Source organism: Haliotis rufescens, unplaced genomic scaffold (assembly GCF_023055435.1).
Source record: "Haliotis rufescens isolate VD_foot unplaced genomic scaffold, xgHalRufe1.0.p SCAF_4, whole genome shotgun sequence".
NCBI classification, from domain to species: Eukaryota; Metazoa; Mollusca; class Gastropoda; order Lepetellida; family Haliotidae; genus Haliotis; species Haliotis rufescens.
In genome coordinates, this window is record NW_025964112.1 from 26965418 (window position 1) to 26981477 (window position 16060).

The following is a 16060-nucleotide window of genomic DNA, read 5'->3' on the forward strand; positions in this document are numbered from 1 at the left end:
TTTTATTCTGAAATTAATACTTTTGAGAATAGCTCTCATGGCGTAAAAGTCACGCATGTGAAAAAGTTCGAATCGCTGATGTATTTCTAGTTCGGCCTGAAGTCATCATTTTTGATGCAAGTGCGGCATTTTTTCCATGAGGGTCGACCATGTCAGAATGCATCCACACACCAAATATTTTTATTCTGAAATTCATACTTTTGAGAATAGCTCTCATGGCGTAAAAGTCATGCATGTGAAAAAGTTCAATTCGCTTATGTATTTCCAGTTCGGCCTCAAGTCATCATTTTTTATGCAATTCCGCCAACTTTTTTCATGAGGGTCGACCATGTAAGAATGCATCCACACACCAAATATTTTTATTCTGAAACTAATACTTTTGAGAATAGCTCTCATGGCGTAAAAGTCATGCATGTGAAAAAGTTCGAATCGGTGATGTATTTACAGTGCGGCCTGAAGTCATGATTTTTGATGCAATTGCGCCAATTTTTTTCATGAGGGTCGACCATGTAAGAATGCATCCACACACCAAATATTTTTATTCTGAAACTAATTCTTTTGAGAATAGCTCTTATTGCGTAAAAGTCATGCATGTGAAAAAGTTCGAATCGCTGATGTATTTCTAGTTCGGTCTCAAGTCATGATTTTTTGATGCAATTGCACCAATTCTTTTCATGAGGCCCGACCATGTAAGAATGCATCCACACACCAAATATTTTTATTCTGAAATTAATACTTTTGAGAATAGCTCTCATGGCGTAAAGGTCACACATGTGAAAAAGTTCGAATCGCTGATGTATTTACAGTGCGGTCTCAAGTCATCATTTTTGATGCAATTGCGGAATTTTTTTCATGAGGGTCGACCATGTAAGAATGCATCCACACACCAAATATTTTTATTCTGAAACTTATACTTTTGAGAATAGCTCTCATGGCGTAAAAGTCATGCATGTGAAAAAGTTCGAATCGCTGATGTATTTATAGTACTAGTGCGGCCTCAAGTCATCATTTTTTATGCAACTTCGCCTTTTTTCTCACGAGTGTCGACCATGTAAGAATGCATCCACACACCAAATATTTTTATTCTGAAACTAATACTTTTGAGAATAGCTCTCATGGCGTAAAAGTCATGCATGTGAAAAAGTTCGAATCGCTGATGTATTTCTAGTTCGGTCTCAAGTCATGATTTTTTGATGCAATTGCACCAATTCTTTTCATGAGGCCCGACAATGTAAGACTGCATCCACACACCAAATATTTTTATTCTGAAATTAATACTTTTGAGAATAGCTCTCATGGCGTAAAGGTCACACATGTGAAAAAGTTCGAATCGCTGATGTATTTATAGTGCGGTCTCAAGTCATCATTTTTTTTGCAATTGCGGAATTTTTTTCATGAGGGTCCACCATGTAAGAATGCATCCACACACCAAATATTTTTATTCTGAAACTAATACTTTTGAGAATAGCTCTCATGGCGTAAAAGTCATGCATGTGAAAAAGTTCGAATCGCTGGTGTATTTACAGTGCGGCCTCAAGTCATCATTTTTTATGCAATTGCGCCAACTTTTTTCATGAGGGTCGACCATGTAAGAATGCATCCACACACCAAATATTTTTATTCTGAAACTAATACTTTTGAGAATAGCTCTCATGGCATAAAAGTCATGCATGTGAAAAAGTTCGAATCGCTGATGTATTTATAGTGCGGCCTCAAGTCATCATTTTTTATGCAAGTGCGGCATTTTTTTCATGAGGGTCGACCATGTAAGAATGCATCCACACACCAAATATTTTTATTCTGAAACTTATACTTTTGAGAATAGCTCTCATGGCGTAAAAGTCATGCATGTGAAAAAGTTCGAATCGCTGATGTATTTATAGTACTAGTGCGGCCTCAAGTCATCATTTTTTATGCAAATGCGCCTTTTTTCTCACGAGTGCCGACCATGTAAGAATGCATCCACACACCAAATATTTTTATTCTGAAACTAATTCTTTTGAGAATAGCTCTTATTGCGTAAAAGTCATGGATGTGAAAAAGTTCGAATCGCTGATGTATTTATAGTACTAGTGCGGCCTCAAGTCATCATTTTTTATGCAAATGCGCCTTTTTTCTCACGAGTGTCGACCATGTAAGAATGCATCCACACACCAAATATTTTTATTCTGAAACTAATACTTTTGAGAATAGCTCTCATGGCGTAAAAGTCATGCATGTGAAAAAGTTCAAATCGATGATGTATTTATAGTTCGGTCTCAAGTCATGATTTTTTGATGCAATTGCACCAATTCTTTTCATGAGGCCCGACCATGTAAGAATGCATCCACACACCAAATATTTTTATTCTGAAATTAATACTTTTAAGAATAGCTCTCATTGCGTAAAAGTCATGCATGTGAAAAAGTTCGAATCGCTGATGTATTTACAGTGCGGTCTCAAGTCATCATTTTTTTTGCAATTGCGGCATTTTTTTCATGAGGGTCGACCATGTAAGAATGCATCCACACACCAAATATTTTTATTCTGAAACTTATACTTTTGAGAATAGCTCTCATGGCGTAAAAGTCATGCATGTGAAAAAGTTCGAATCGCTGGTGTATTTATAGTGCGGCCTCCAGTCATCATTTTTTATGCAATTGCGCCAATTTGTTTTATGAGGGTAAGAATGCATCCACACACCAAATATTTTTATTCTGAAATTAATACTTTTGAGAATAGCTCTCATGGCGTAAAAGTCATGCATGTGAAAAAGTTCGAATCGCTGATGTATTTATAGTACTAGTGCGGCCTCAAGTCATGATTTTTTATGCAAATGCGCCAATTTTTTTCACGAGTGTCGACCATGTAAGAAAACATCCACACACCAAATATTTTTATTCTGAAACTAATACTTTTGAGAATAGCTCTCATGGCGTAAAAGTGACGCATGTGAAAAAGTTCGAATCGCTGATGTATTTATAGTGCGGCCTCAAGTCATCATTTTTTATGCAATTCCGCCATCTTTTTTCATGAGGGTCGACCATGTAAGAATGCATCCACACACCAAATATTTTTATTCTGAAACTAATACTTTTGAGAATAGCTCTCATGGCGTAAAAGTCATGCATGTGAAAAAGTTCGAATCGCTGATGTATTTACAGTGCGGCCTGAAGTCATCATTTTTTATGCAATTGCGCCAACTTTTTTCATGAGGGTCGACCATGTAAGAATGCATCCACACACCAAATATTTTTATTCTGAAACTAATACTTTTGAGAATAGCTCTCATGGCGTAAAAGTCATGCATGTGAAAAAGTTCGAATCGCTGATGTATTTACAGTGCGGCCTGAAGTCATCATTTTTTATGCAATTGCGGCATTTTTTTCATGAGGGTCGACCATGTAAGAATGCATCCACACACCAAATATTTTTATTCTGAAACTAATACTTTTGAGAATAGCTCTCATGGCGTAAAAGTCATGCATGTGAAAAAGTTCGAATCGCTGATGTATTTATAGTGCGGCCTCAAGTCATCATTTTTTATGCAATTGCGCCATCTTTTTTCATGAGGGTCGACCATGTAAGAATGCATCCACACACCAAATATTTTTATTCTGAAACTAATACTTTTGAGAATAGCTCTCATGGCGTAAAAGTCATGCATGTGAAAAAGTTCGAATCGCTGATGTATTTACAGTGCGGCCTCAAGTCATCATTTTTTATGCAATTGCGCCAACTTTTTTCATGAGGGTCGACCATGTAAGAATGCATCCACACACCAAATATTTTTATTCTGAAACTAATACTTTTGAGAATAGCTCTCATTGCGTAAAAGTCATGCATGTGAAAAAGTTCGAATTGCTGGTGTATTTATAGTGCGGCCTCAAGTCATCATTTTTGATGCAATTGCGCCAATTTGTTTCATGAGGATAAGAATGCATCCACACACCAAATATTTTTATTCTGAAATTAATACTTTTGAGAATAGCTCTCATGGCATAAAAGTCATGCATGTGAAAAAGTTCGAATCGCTGATGTATTTCTAGTTCGGCCTGATGTCATCATTTTTGATGCAATTGCGGCATTTTTTCCATGAGGGTCGACCATGTCAGAATGCATCCACACACCAAATATTTTTATTCTGAAATTAATACTCATGGCGTAAAAGTCATGCATGTGAAAAAGTTCGATTCGCCTATGTATTTCCAGTTCGGCCTGAAGTCATCATTTTTGATGCAATTGCGCCAATTTTTTTCACGAGTGTCGACCATGTAAGAATGCATCCACACACCAAATATCTTTATTCTGAAACTAATACTTTTGAGAATAGCTCTCATGGCGTAAAAGTCATGCATGTGAAAAAGTTCGAATCGCTGATGTATTTATAGTGCGGCCTCAAGTCATCATTTTTTATGCAATTCCGCCATCTTTTTTCATGAGGGTCGACCATGTAAGAATGCATCCACACACCAAATATTTTTATTCTGAAACTAATACTTTTGAGAATAGCTCTCATGGCGTAAAAGTCATGCATGTGAAAAAGTTCGAATCGCTGGTGTATTTACAGTGCGGCCTCAAGTCATCATTTTTTATGCAATTCCGCCATCTTTTTTCATGAGGGTCGACCATGTAAGAATGCATCCACACACCAAATATTTTTATTCTGAAACTAATACTTTTGAGAATAGCTCTCATGGCGTAAAAGTCATGCATGTGAAAAAGTTCGAATCGCTGGTGTATTTACAGTGCGGCCTCAAGTCATCATTTTTTATGCAATTGCGCCAATTTTTTTCATGAGGGTCGACCATGTAAGAATGCATCCACACACCAAATATTTTTATTCTGAAACTAATTCTTTTGAGAATAGCTCTTATTGCGTAAAAGTCATGCATGTGAAAAAGTTCGAATCGCTGATGTATTTATAGTACTAGTGCGGCCTCAAGTCATCATTTTTTATGCAAATGCGCCTTTTTTATCACGAGTCTCGACCATGTAATAATGCATCCACACACCAAATATTTTTATTCTGAAACTAATACTTTTGAGAATAGCTCTCATGGCGTAAAAGTCATGCATGTGAAAAAGTTCGAATCGCTGATGTATTTCTAGTTCGGCCTGAAGTCATGATTTTTTGATGCAATTGCACCAATTCTTTTCATGAGGCCCGACCATGTAAGAATGCATCCACACACCAAATATTTTTATTCTGAAATTAATACTTTTGAGAATAGCTCTCATGGCGTAAAGGTCACACATGTGAAAAAGTTCGAATCGCTGATGTATTTACAGTGCGGTCTCAAGTCATCATTTTTGATGCAATTGCGGAATTTTTTTCATGAGGGTCGACCACGTAAGAATGCATCCACAGACCAAATATTTTTATTCTGAAACTTATACTTTTGAGAATAGCTCTCATGGCGTAAAAGTCATGCATGTGAAAAAGTTCGAATCGCTGATGTATTTATAGTACTAGTGCGGCCTCAAGTCATCATTTTTTATGCAACTTCGCCTTTTTTCTCACGAGTGTCGACCATGTAAGAATGCATCCACACACCAAATATTTTTATTCTGAAACTAATACTTTTGAGAATAGCTCTCATGGCGTAAAAGTCATGCATGTGAAAAAGTTCGAATCGCTGGTGTATTTACAGTGCGGCCTCAAGTCATCATTTTTTATGCAATTGCGCCAACTTTTTTCATGAGGGTCGACCATGTAAGAATGCATCCACACACCAAATATTTTTATTCTGAAACTAATACTTTTGAGAATAGCTCTCATGGCATAAAAGTCATGCATGTGAAAAAGTTCGAATCGCTGATGTATTTATAGTGCGGCCTCAAGTCATCATTTTTTATGCAAGTGCGGCATTTTTTTCATGAGGGTCGACCATGTAAGAATGCATCCACACACCAAATATTTTTATTCTGAAACTTATACTTTTGAGAATAGCTCTCATTGCGTAAAAGTCATGCATGTGAAAAAGTTCGAATCGCTCATGTATTTACAGTTGGGCCTCAAAACATCATTTTTTATGCAATTACGCCAATTATTTTCATGAGCTTCGACCATGTAAGAATGCATCCACACACCAAATATTTTTATTCTGAAACTAATACTTTTGAGAATAGCTCTCATGGCGTAAAAGTCATGCATGTGAAAAAGTTCGAATCGCTGATGTATTTATAGTGCGGCCTCAAGTCATCATTTTTGATGCAATTGCGCCAATTTGTTTCATGAGGGTAAGAATGCATCCACACACCAAATATTTTTATTCTGAAATTAATACTTTTGAGAATAGCTCTCATTGCGTAAAAGTCACGCATGTGAAAAAGTTCGAATCGCTGATGTATTTCTAGTTCGGCCTGAAGTCATCATTTTTGATGCAAGTGCGGCATTTTTTCCATGAGGGTCGACCATGTCAGAATGCATCCACACACCAAATATTTTTATTCTGAAATTCATACTTTTGAGAATAGCTCTCATGGCGTAAAAGTCATGCATGTGAAAAAGTTCAATTCGCTTATGTATTTCCAGTTCGGCCTCAAGTCATCATTTTTTATGCAATTCCGCCAACTTTTTTCATGAGGGTCGACCATGTAAGAATGCATCCACACACCAAATATTTTTATTCTGAAACTAATACTTTTGAGAATAGCTCTCATGGCGTAAAAGTCATGCATGTGAAAAAGTTCGAATCGGTGATGTATTTACAGTGCGGCCTGAAGTCATGATTTTTGATGCAATTGCGCCAATTTTTTTCATGAGGGTCGACCATGTAAGAATGCATCCACACACCAAATATTTTTATTCTGAAACTAATTCTTTTGAGAATAGCTCTTATTGCGTAAAAGTCATGCATGTGAAAAAGTTCGAATCGCTGATGTATTTCTAGTTCGGTCTCAAGTCATGATTTTTTGATGCAATTGCACCAATTCTTTTCATGAGGCCCGACCATGTAAGAATGCATCCACACACCAAATATTTTTATTCTGAAATTAATACTTTTGAGAATAGCTCTCATGGCGTAAAGGTCACACATGTGAAAAAGTTCGAATCGCTGATGTATTTACAGTGCGGTCTCAAGTCATCATTTTTGATGCAATTGCGGAATTTTTTTCATGAGGGTCGACCATGTAAGAATGCATCCACACACCAAATATTTTTATTCTGAAACTTATACTTTTGAGAATAGCTCTCATGGCGTAAAAGTCATGCATGTGAAAAAGTTCGAATCGCTGATGTATTTATAGTACTAGTGCGGCCTCAAGTCATCATTTTTTATGCAACTTCGCCTTTTTTCTCACGAGTGTCGACCATGTAAGAATGCATCCACACACCAAATATTTTTATTCTGAAACTAATACTTTTGAGAATAGCTCTCATGGCGTAAAAGTCATGCATGTGAAAAAGTTCGAATCGCTGATGTATTTCTAGTTCGGTCTCAAGTCATGATTTTTTGATGCAATTGCACCAATTCTTTTCATGAGGCCCGACAATGTAAGACTGCATCCACACACCAAATATTTTTATTCTGAAATTAATACTTTTGAGAATAGCTCTCATGGCGTAAAAGTCATGCATGTGAAAAAGTTCGAATCGCTGGTGTATTTACAGTGCGGCCTCAAGTCATCATTTTTTATGCAATTGCGCCAACTTTTTTCATGAGGGTCGACCATGTAAGAATGCATCCACACACCAAATATTTTTATTCTGAAACTAATACTTTTGAGAATAGCTCTCATGGCATAAAAGTCATGCATGTGAAAAAGTTCGAATCGCTGATGTATTTATAGTGCGGCCTCAAGTCATCATTTTTTATGCAAGTGCGGCATTTTTTTCATGAGGGTCGACCATGTAAGAATGCATCCACACACCAAATATTTTTATTCTGAAACTTATACTTTTGAGAATAGCTCTCATTGCGTAAAAGTCATGCATGTGAAAAAGTTCGAATCGCTCATGTATTTACAGTTGGGCCTCAAAACATCATTTTTTATGCAATTACGCCAATTATTTTCATGAGCTTCGACCATGTAAGAATGCATCCACACACCAAATATTTTTATTCTGAAACTAATACTTTTGAGAATAGCTCTCATGGCGTAAAAGTCATGCATGTGAAAAAGTTCGAATCGCTGATGTATTTATAGTGCGGCCTCAAGTCATCATTTTTGATGCAATTGCGCCAATTTGTTTCATGAGGGTAAGAATGCATCCACACACCAAATATTTTTATTCTGAAATTAATACTTTTGAGAATAGCTCTCATGGCGTAAAAGTCACGCATGTGAAAAAGTTCGAATCGCTGATGTATTTCTAGTTCGGCCTGAAGTCATCATTTTTGATGCAAGTGCGGCATTTTTTCCATGAGGGTCGACCATGTCAGAATGCATCCACACACCAAATATTTTTATTCTGAAATTCATACTTTTGAGAATAGCTCTCATGGCGTAAAAGTCATGCATGTGAAAAAGTTCAATTCGCTTATGTATTTCCAGTTCGGCCTCAAGTCATCATTTTTTATGCAATTCCGCCAACTTTTTTCATGAGGGTCGACCATGTAAGAATGCATCCACACACCAAATATTTTTATTCTGAAACTAATACTTTTGAGAATAGCTCTCATGGCGTAAAAGTCATGCATGTGAAAAAGTTCGAATCGGTGATGTATTTACAGTGCGGCCTGAAGTCATGATTTTTGATGCAATTGCGCCAATTTTTTTCATGAGGGTCGACCATGTAAGAATGCATCCACACACCAAATATTTTTATTCTGAAACTAATTCTTTTGAGAATAGCTCTTATTGCGTAAAAGTCATGCATGTGAAAAAGTTCGAATCGCTGATGTATTTCTAGTTCGGTCTCAAGTCATGATTTTTTGATGCAATTGCACCAATTCTTTTCATGAGGCCCGACCATGTAAGAATGCATCCACACACCAAATATTTTTATTCTGAAATTAATACTTTTGAGAATAGCTCTCATGGCGTAAAGGTCACACATGTGAAAAAGTTCGAATCGCTGATGTATTTACAGTGCGGTCTCAAGTCATCATTTTTGATGCAATTGCGGAATTTTTTTCATGAGGGTCGACCATGTAAGAATGCATCCACACACCAAATATTTTTATTCTGAAACTTATACTTTTGAGAATAGCTCTCATGGCGTAAAAGTCATGCATGTGAAAAAGTTCGAATCGCTGATGTATTTATAGTACTAGTGCGGCCTCAAGTCATCATTTTTTATGCAACTTCGCCTTTTTTCTCACGAGTGTCGACCATGTAAGAATGCATCCACACACCAAATATTTTTATTCTGAAACTAATACTTTTGAGAATAGCTCTCATGGCGTAAAAGTCATGCATGTGAAAAAGTTCGAATCGCTGATGTATTTCTAGTTCGGTCTCAAGTCATGATTTTTTGATGCAATTGCACCAATTCTTTTCATGAGGCCCGACAATGTAAGACTGCATCCACACACCAAATATTTTTATTCTGAAATTAATACTTTTGAGAATAGCTCTCATGGCGTAAAGGTCACACATGTGAAAAAGTTCGAATCGCTGATGTATTTATAGTGCGGCCTCAAGTCATCATTTTTTATGCAAGTGCGGCATTTTTTTCATGAGGGTCGACCATGTAAGAATGCATCCACACACCAAATATTGTTATTCTGAAACTTATACTTTTGAGAATAGCTCTCATTGCGTAAAAGTCATGCATGTGAAAAAGTTCGAATCGCTCATGTATTTACAGTTGGGCCTCAAAACATCATTTTTTATGCAATTACGCCAATTATTTTCATGAGCTTCGACCATGTAAGAATGCATCCACACACCAAATATTTTTATTCTGAAACTAATACTTTTGAGAATAGCTCTCATGGCGTAAAAGTCATGCATGTGAAAAAGTTCGAATCGCTGATGTATTTATAGTGCGGCCTCAAGTCATCATTTTTGATGCAATTGCGCCAATTTGTTTCATGAGGGTAAGAATGCATCCACACACCAAATATTTTTATTCTGAAATTAATACTTTTGAGAATAGCTCTCATGGCGTAAAAGTCACGCATGTGAAAAAGTTCGAATCGCTGATGTATTTCTAGTTCGGCCTGAAGTCATCATTTTTGATGCAAGTGCGGCATTTTTTCCATGAGGGTCGACCATGTCAGAATGCATCCACACACCAAATATTTTTATTCTGAAATTCATACTTTTGAGAATAGCTCTCATGGCGTAAAAGTCATGCATGTGAAAAAGTTCAATTCGCTTATGTATTTCCAGTTCGGCCTCAAGTCATCATTTTTTATGCAATTCCGCCAACTTTTTTCATGAGGGTCGACCATGTAAGAATGCATCCACACACCAAATATTTTTATTCTGAAACTAATACTTTTGAGAATAGCTCTCATGGCGTAAAAGTCATGCATGTGAAAAAGTTCGAATCGGTGATGTATTTACAGTGCGGCCTGAAGTCATGATTTTTGATGCAATTGCGCCAATTTTTTTCATGAGGGTCGACCATGTAAGAATGCATCCACACACCAAATATTTTTATTCTGAAACTAATTCTTTTGAGAATAGCTCTTATTGCGTAAAAGTCATGCATGTGAAAAAGTTCGAATCGCTGATGTATTTCTAGTTCGGTCTCAAGTCATGATTTTTTGATGCAATTGCACCAATTCTTTTCATGAGGCCCGACCATGTAAGAATGCATCCACACACCAAATATTTTTATTCTGAAATTAATACTTTTGAGAATAGCTCTCATGGCGTAAAGGTCACACATGTGAAAAAGTTCGAATCGCTGATGTATTTACAGTGCGGTCTCAAGTCATCATTTTTGATGCAATTGCGGAATTTTTTTCATGAGGGTCCACCATGTAAGAATGCATCCACACACCAAATATTTTTATTCTGAAACTTATACTTTTGAGAATAGCTCTCATGGCGTAAAAGTCATGCATGTGAAAAAGTTCGAATCGCTGATGTATTTATAGTACTAGTGCGGCCTCAAGTCATCATTTTTTATGCAACTTCGCCTTTTTTCTCACGAGTGTCGACCATGTAAGAATGCATCCACACACCAAATATTTTTATTCTGAAACTAATACTTTTGAGAATAGCTCTCATGGCGTAAAAGTCATGCATGTGAAAAAGTTCGAATCGCTGATGTATTTCTAGTTCGGTCTCAAGTCATGATTTTTTGATGCAATTGCACCAATTCTTTTCATGAGGCCCGACAATGTAAGACTGCATCCACACACCAAATATTTTTATTCTGAAATTAATACTTTTGAGAATAGCTCTCATGGCGTAAAGGTCACACATGTGAAAAAGTTCGAATCGCTGATGTATTTATAGTGCGGTCTCAAGTCATCATTTTTTTTGCAATTGCGGAATTTTTTTCATGAGGGTCCACCATGTAAGAATGCATCCACACACCAAATATTTTTATTCTGAAACTAATACTTTTGAGAATAGCTCTCATGGCGTAAAAGTCATGCATGTGAAAAAGTTCGAATCGCTGGTGTATTTACAGTGCGGCCTCAAGTCATCATTTTTTATGCAATTGCGCCAACTTTTTTCATGAGGGTCGACCATGTAAGAATGCATCCACACACCAAATATTTTTATTCTGAAACTAATACTTTTGAGAATAGCTCTCATGGCATAAAAGTCATGCATGTGAAAAAGTTCGAATCGCTGATGTATTTATAGTGCGGCCTCAAGTCATCATTTTTTATGCAAGTGCGGCATTTTTTTCATGAGGGTCGACCATGTAAGAATGCATCCACACACCAAATATTTTTATTCTGAAACTTATACTTTTGAGAATAGCTCTCATGGCGTAAAAGTCATGCATGTGAAAAAGTTCGAATCGCTGATGTATTTATAGTACTAGTGCGGCCTCAAGTCATCATTTTTTATGCAAATGCGCCTTTTTTCTCACGAGTGCCGACCATGTAAGAATGCATCCACACACCAAATATTTTTATTCTGAAACTAATTCTTTTGAGAATAGCTCTCATTGCGTAAAAGTCATGGATGTGAAAAAGTTCGAATCGCTGATGTATTTATAGTACTAGTGCGGCCTCAAGTCATCATTTTTTATGCAAATGCGCCTTTTTTCTCACGAGTGTCGACCATGTAAGAATGCATCCACACACCAAATATTTTTATTCTGAAACTAATACTTTTGAGAATAGCTCTCATGGCGTAAAAGTCATGCATGTGAAAAAGTTCAAATCGATGATGTATTTATAGTTCGGTCTCAAGTCATGATTTTTTGATGCAATTGCACCAATTCTTTTCATGAGGCCCGACCATGTAAGAATGCATCCACACACCAAATATTTTTATTCTGAAATTAATACTTTTAAGAATAGCTCTCATTGCGTAAAAGTCATGCATGTGAAAAAGTTCGAATCGCTGATGTATTTACAGTGCGGTCTCAAGTCATCATTTTTTTTGCAATTGCGGCATTTTTTTCATGAGGGTCGACCATGTAAGAATGCATCCACACACCAAATATTTTTATTCTGAAACTTATACTTTTGAGAATAGCTCTCATGGCGTAAAAGTCATGCATGTGAAAAAGTTCGAATCGCTGGTGTATTTATAGTGCGGCCTCCAGTCATCATTTTTTATGCAATTGCGCCAATTTGTTTTATGAGGGTAAGAATGCATCCACACACCAAATATTTTTATTCTGAAATTAATACTTTTGAGAATAGCTCTCATGGCGTAAAAGTCATGCATGTGAAAAAGTTCGAATCGCAGATGTATTTACAGTGCGGCCTCAAGTCATCATTTTTGATGCAATGGCGCCAATTTTTTCCATGAGGGTCGACCATGTCAGAATGCATCCATACACCAAATATTTTTATTCTGAAACTAATACTTTTGAGAATAGCTCTCATGGCGTAAAAGTCATGTATGTGAAAAAGTTCGAATCGCTTATGTATTTCCAGTTCGGCCTCAAGTCATCATTTTTTATGCAATTGCGCCAACTTTTTTCATGAGGGTAGACCTTGTAAGAATGCATCCACACACCAAATATTTTTATTCTGAAACTAATACTTTTGAGAATAGCTCTCATGGCGTAAATGTCATGCATGTGAAAAAGTTCGAATCGCTGATGTATTTACAGTTCGGCCTCAAGTCATGATTTTTGAGGCAATTGCGCCAACTTTTTTCATGAGGGTCGACCATGTAAGAATGCATCCACACACCAAATATTTTTATTCTGAAACTAAGACTTTTGAGAATATCTCTCATGGCGTAAAAGTCATGCATGTGAAAAAGTTCGAATCGCTGATGTATTTCTAGTTCGGCCTCAAGTCATGATTTTTTGATGCAATTGCGCCAATTCTTTTCATGAGGCCCGACCATGTGAGAATGCATCCACACACCAAATATTTTTATTCTGAAACTAATACTTTTGAGAATAGCTCTCATGGCGTAAAGGTCACACATGTGAAAAAGTTCGAATCGCTGATGTATTTATAGTGCGGCCTCAAGTCATGATTTTTTATGTAATTCCGCTAATTCGTTTCATGAAGGTCAACCATGTAAGAATGCATCCACACACCAAATATTTTTATTCTGAAATTAATACTTTTAAGAATAGCTCTCATTGCGTAAAAGTCATGCATGTGAAAAAGTTCGAATCGCTGATGTATTTCCAGTTCGGCCTCAAGTCATCATTTTTGATGCAATGGCGCCAATTTTTTTCATGAGCTTTGACCATGTAAGAATGCATCCACACACCAAATATTTTTATTCTGAAATTAATACTTTTGAGAATAGCTCTCATGGCATAAAAGTCATGCATGTGAAAAAGTTCGAATCGCTGATGTATTTCTAGTTCGGCCTGAAGTCATCATTTTTGATGCAATTGCGCCAATTATTTACATGAGGTCCGACCATGTAAGAATGCATCCACACACCAAATATTGTTATTCTGAAACTAATACTTTTGAGAATAGCTCTCATGGCGTAAAAGTCATGCATGTGAAAAAGTTCGAATCGCTGATGTATTTCTAGTTCGGCCTGAAGTCAACATTTTTGATGCAATTGCGCCAATTATTTTCATGAGGCCCGACCATGTAAGAATGCATCCACACACCAAATATTTTTATTCTGAAACTAATACTTTTGAGAATAGCTCTCATGGCGTAAAGGTCACACATGTGAAAAAGTTCGAATCGCTGATGTATTTATAGTGCGGCCTCAAGTCATCATTTTTTATGTAATTCCGCCAATTCGTTTCATGAAGGTCAACCATGTAAGAATGCATCCACACACCAAATATTGTTATTCTGAAATTAATACTTTTAAGAATAGCTCTCATTGCGTAAAAGTCATGCATGTGAAAAAGTTCGAATCGCTGATGTATTTACAGTGCGGCCTCAAGTCATCATTTTTTTTGCAATTGCGGCATTTTTTTCATGAGGGTCGACCATATAAGAATGCATCCACACACCAAATATTTTTATTCTGAAACTTATACTTTTGAGAATAGCTCTCATGGCGTAAAAGTCATGCATGTGAAAAAGTTCGAATCGCTGATGTATTTCTAGTTCGGCCTGAAGTCATCATTTTTGATGCAATTGCGCCAATTATTTTCATGAGGCCCGACCATGTAAGAATGCATCCACACACCACATATTGTTATTCTGAAACTAATACTTTTGAGAATAGCTCTCATGGCGTAAAAGTCATGCATGTGAAAAAGTTCGAATCGCTGATGTATTTCTAGTTCGGCCTGAAGTTATCATTTTATAGGCAATTGCGGCATTTTTTCCATGAGGGTCGACCATGTAAGAATGCATCCACACACCAAATATTGTTATTCTGAAATTAATACTTTTGAGAATAGCTCTCATGGCGTAAAAGTCATGCATGTGAAAAAGTTCGAATCGCTGATGTATTTCTAGTTCGGCCTCAAGTCATGATTTTTTGATGAAATTGCGCCAATTCTTTTCATGAGGCCCGACCATGTAAGAATGCATCCACACACCAAATATTTTTATTCTGAAACTAATACTTTTGAGAATAGCTCTCATGGCGTAAAGGTCACACATGTGAAAAAGTTCGAATCGCTGATGTATTTATAGTGCGGCCTCAAGTCATGATTTTTTATGTAATTCCGCCAATTCGTTTCATGAAGGTCAACCATGTAAGAATGCATCCACACACCAAATATTTTTATTCTGAAATTAATACTTTTAAGAATAGCTCTCATTGCGTAAAAGTCATGCATGTGAAAAAGTTCGAATCGCTGATGTATTTCTAGTTCGGCCTGAAGTTATCATTTTTGATGCAATTGCGGCATTTTTTCCATGAGGGTCGACCATGTCAGAATGCATCCACACACCAAATATTTTTATTCTGAAACTAATACTTTTGAGAATAGCTCTCATGGCGTAAATGTCATGCATGCGAAAAAGTTCGAATCGCTGATGTATTTACAGTGCGGCTTCAAGTCATGATTTTTGAGGCAATTGCGCCACCTTTTTTCATGAGGGTCGACCATGTAAGAATGCATCCACACACCAAATATTTTTATTCTGAAACTTATACTTTTGAGAATAGCTCTCATGGCGTAAAAGACATGCATGTGAAAAAGTTCGAATCGCTGATGTATTTACAGTGCGGCCTCAAGTCATCATTTTTGATGCAATGGCGCCAATTTTTTTCAGGAGCTTTGACCATGTAAGAATGCATCCACACACCAAATATTTTTATTCTGAAACTAATACTTTTGAGAATAGCTCTCATGGCATAAAAGTCATGCATGTGAAAAAGTTCGAATCGCTGATGTATTTCTAGTTCGGCCTGAAGTCATCATTTTTGATGCAATTGCGGCATTTTTTCCATGAGGGTCGACCATGTCAGAATGCATCCACACACCAAATATTTTTATTCTGAAATTCATACTTTTGAGAATAGCTCTCATGGCGTAAATGTCATGCATGTGAAAAGTTCGAATCGCTGATGTATTTACAGTGCGGCCTCAAGTCATGATTTTTGATGCAATTGCGCCAACTTTTTTCATGAGGGTCGACCATGT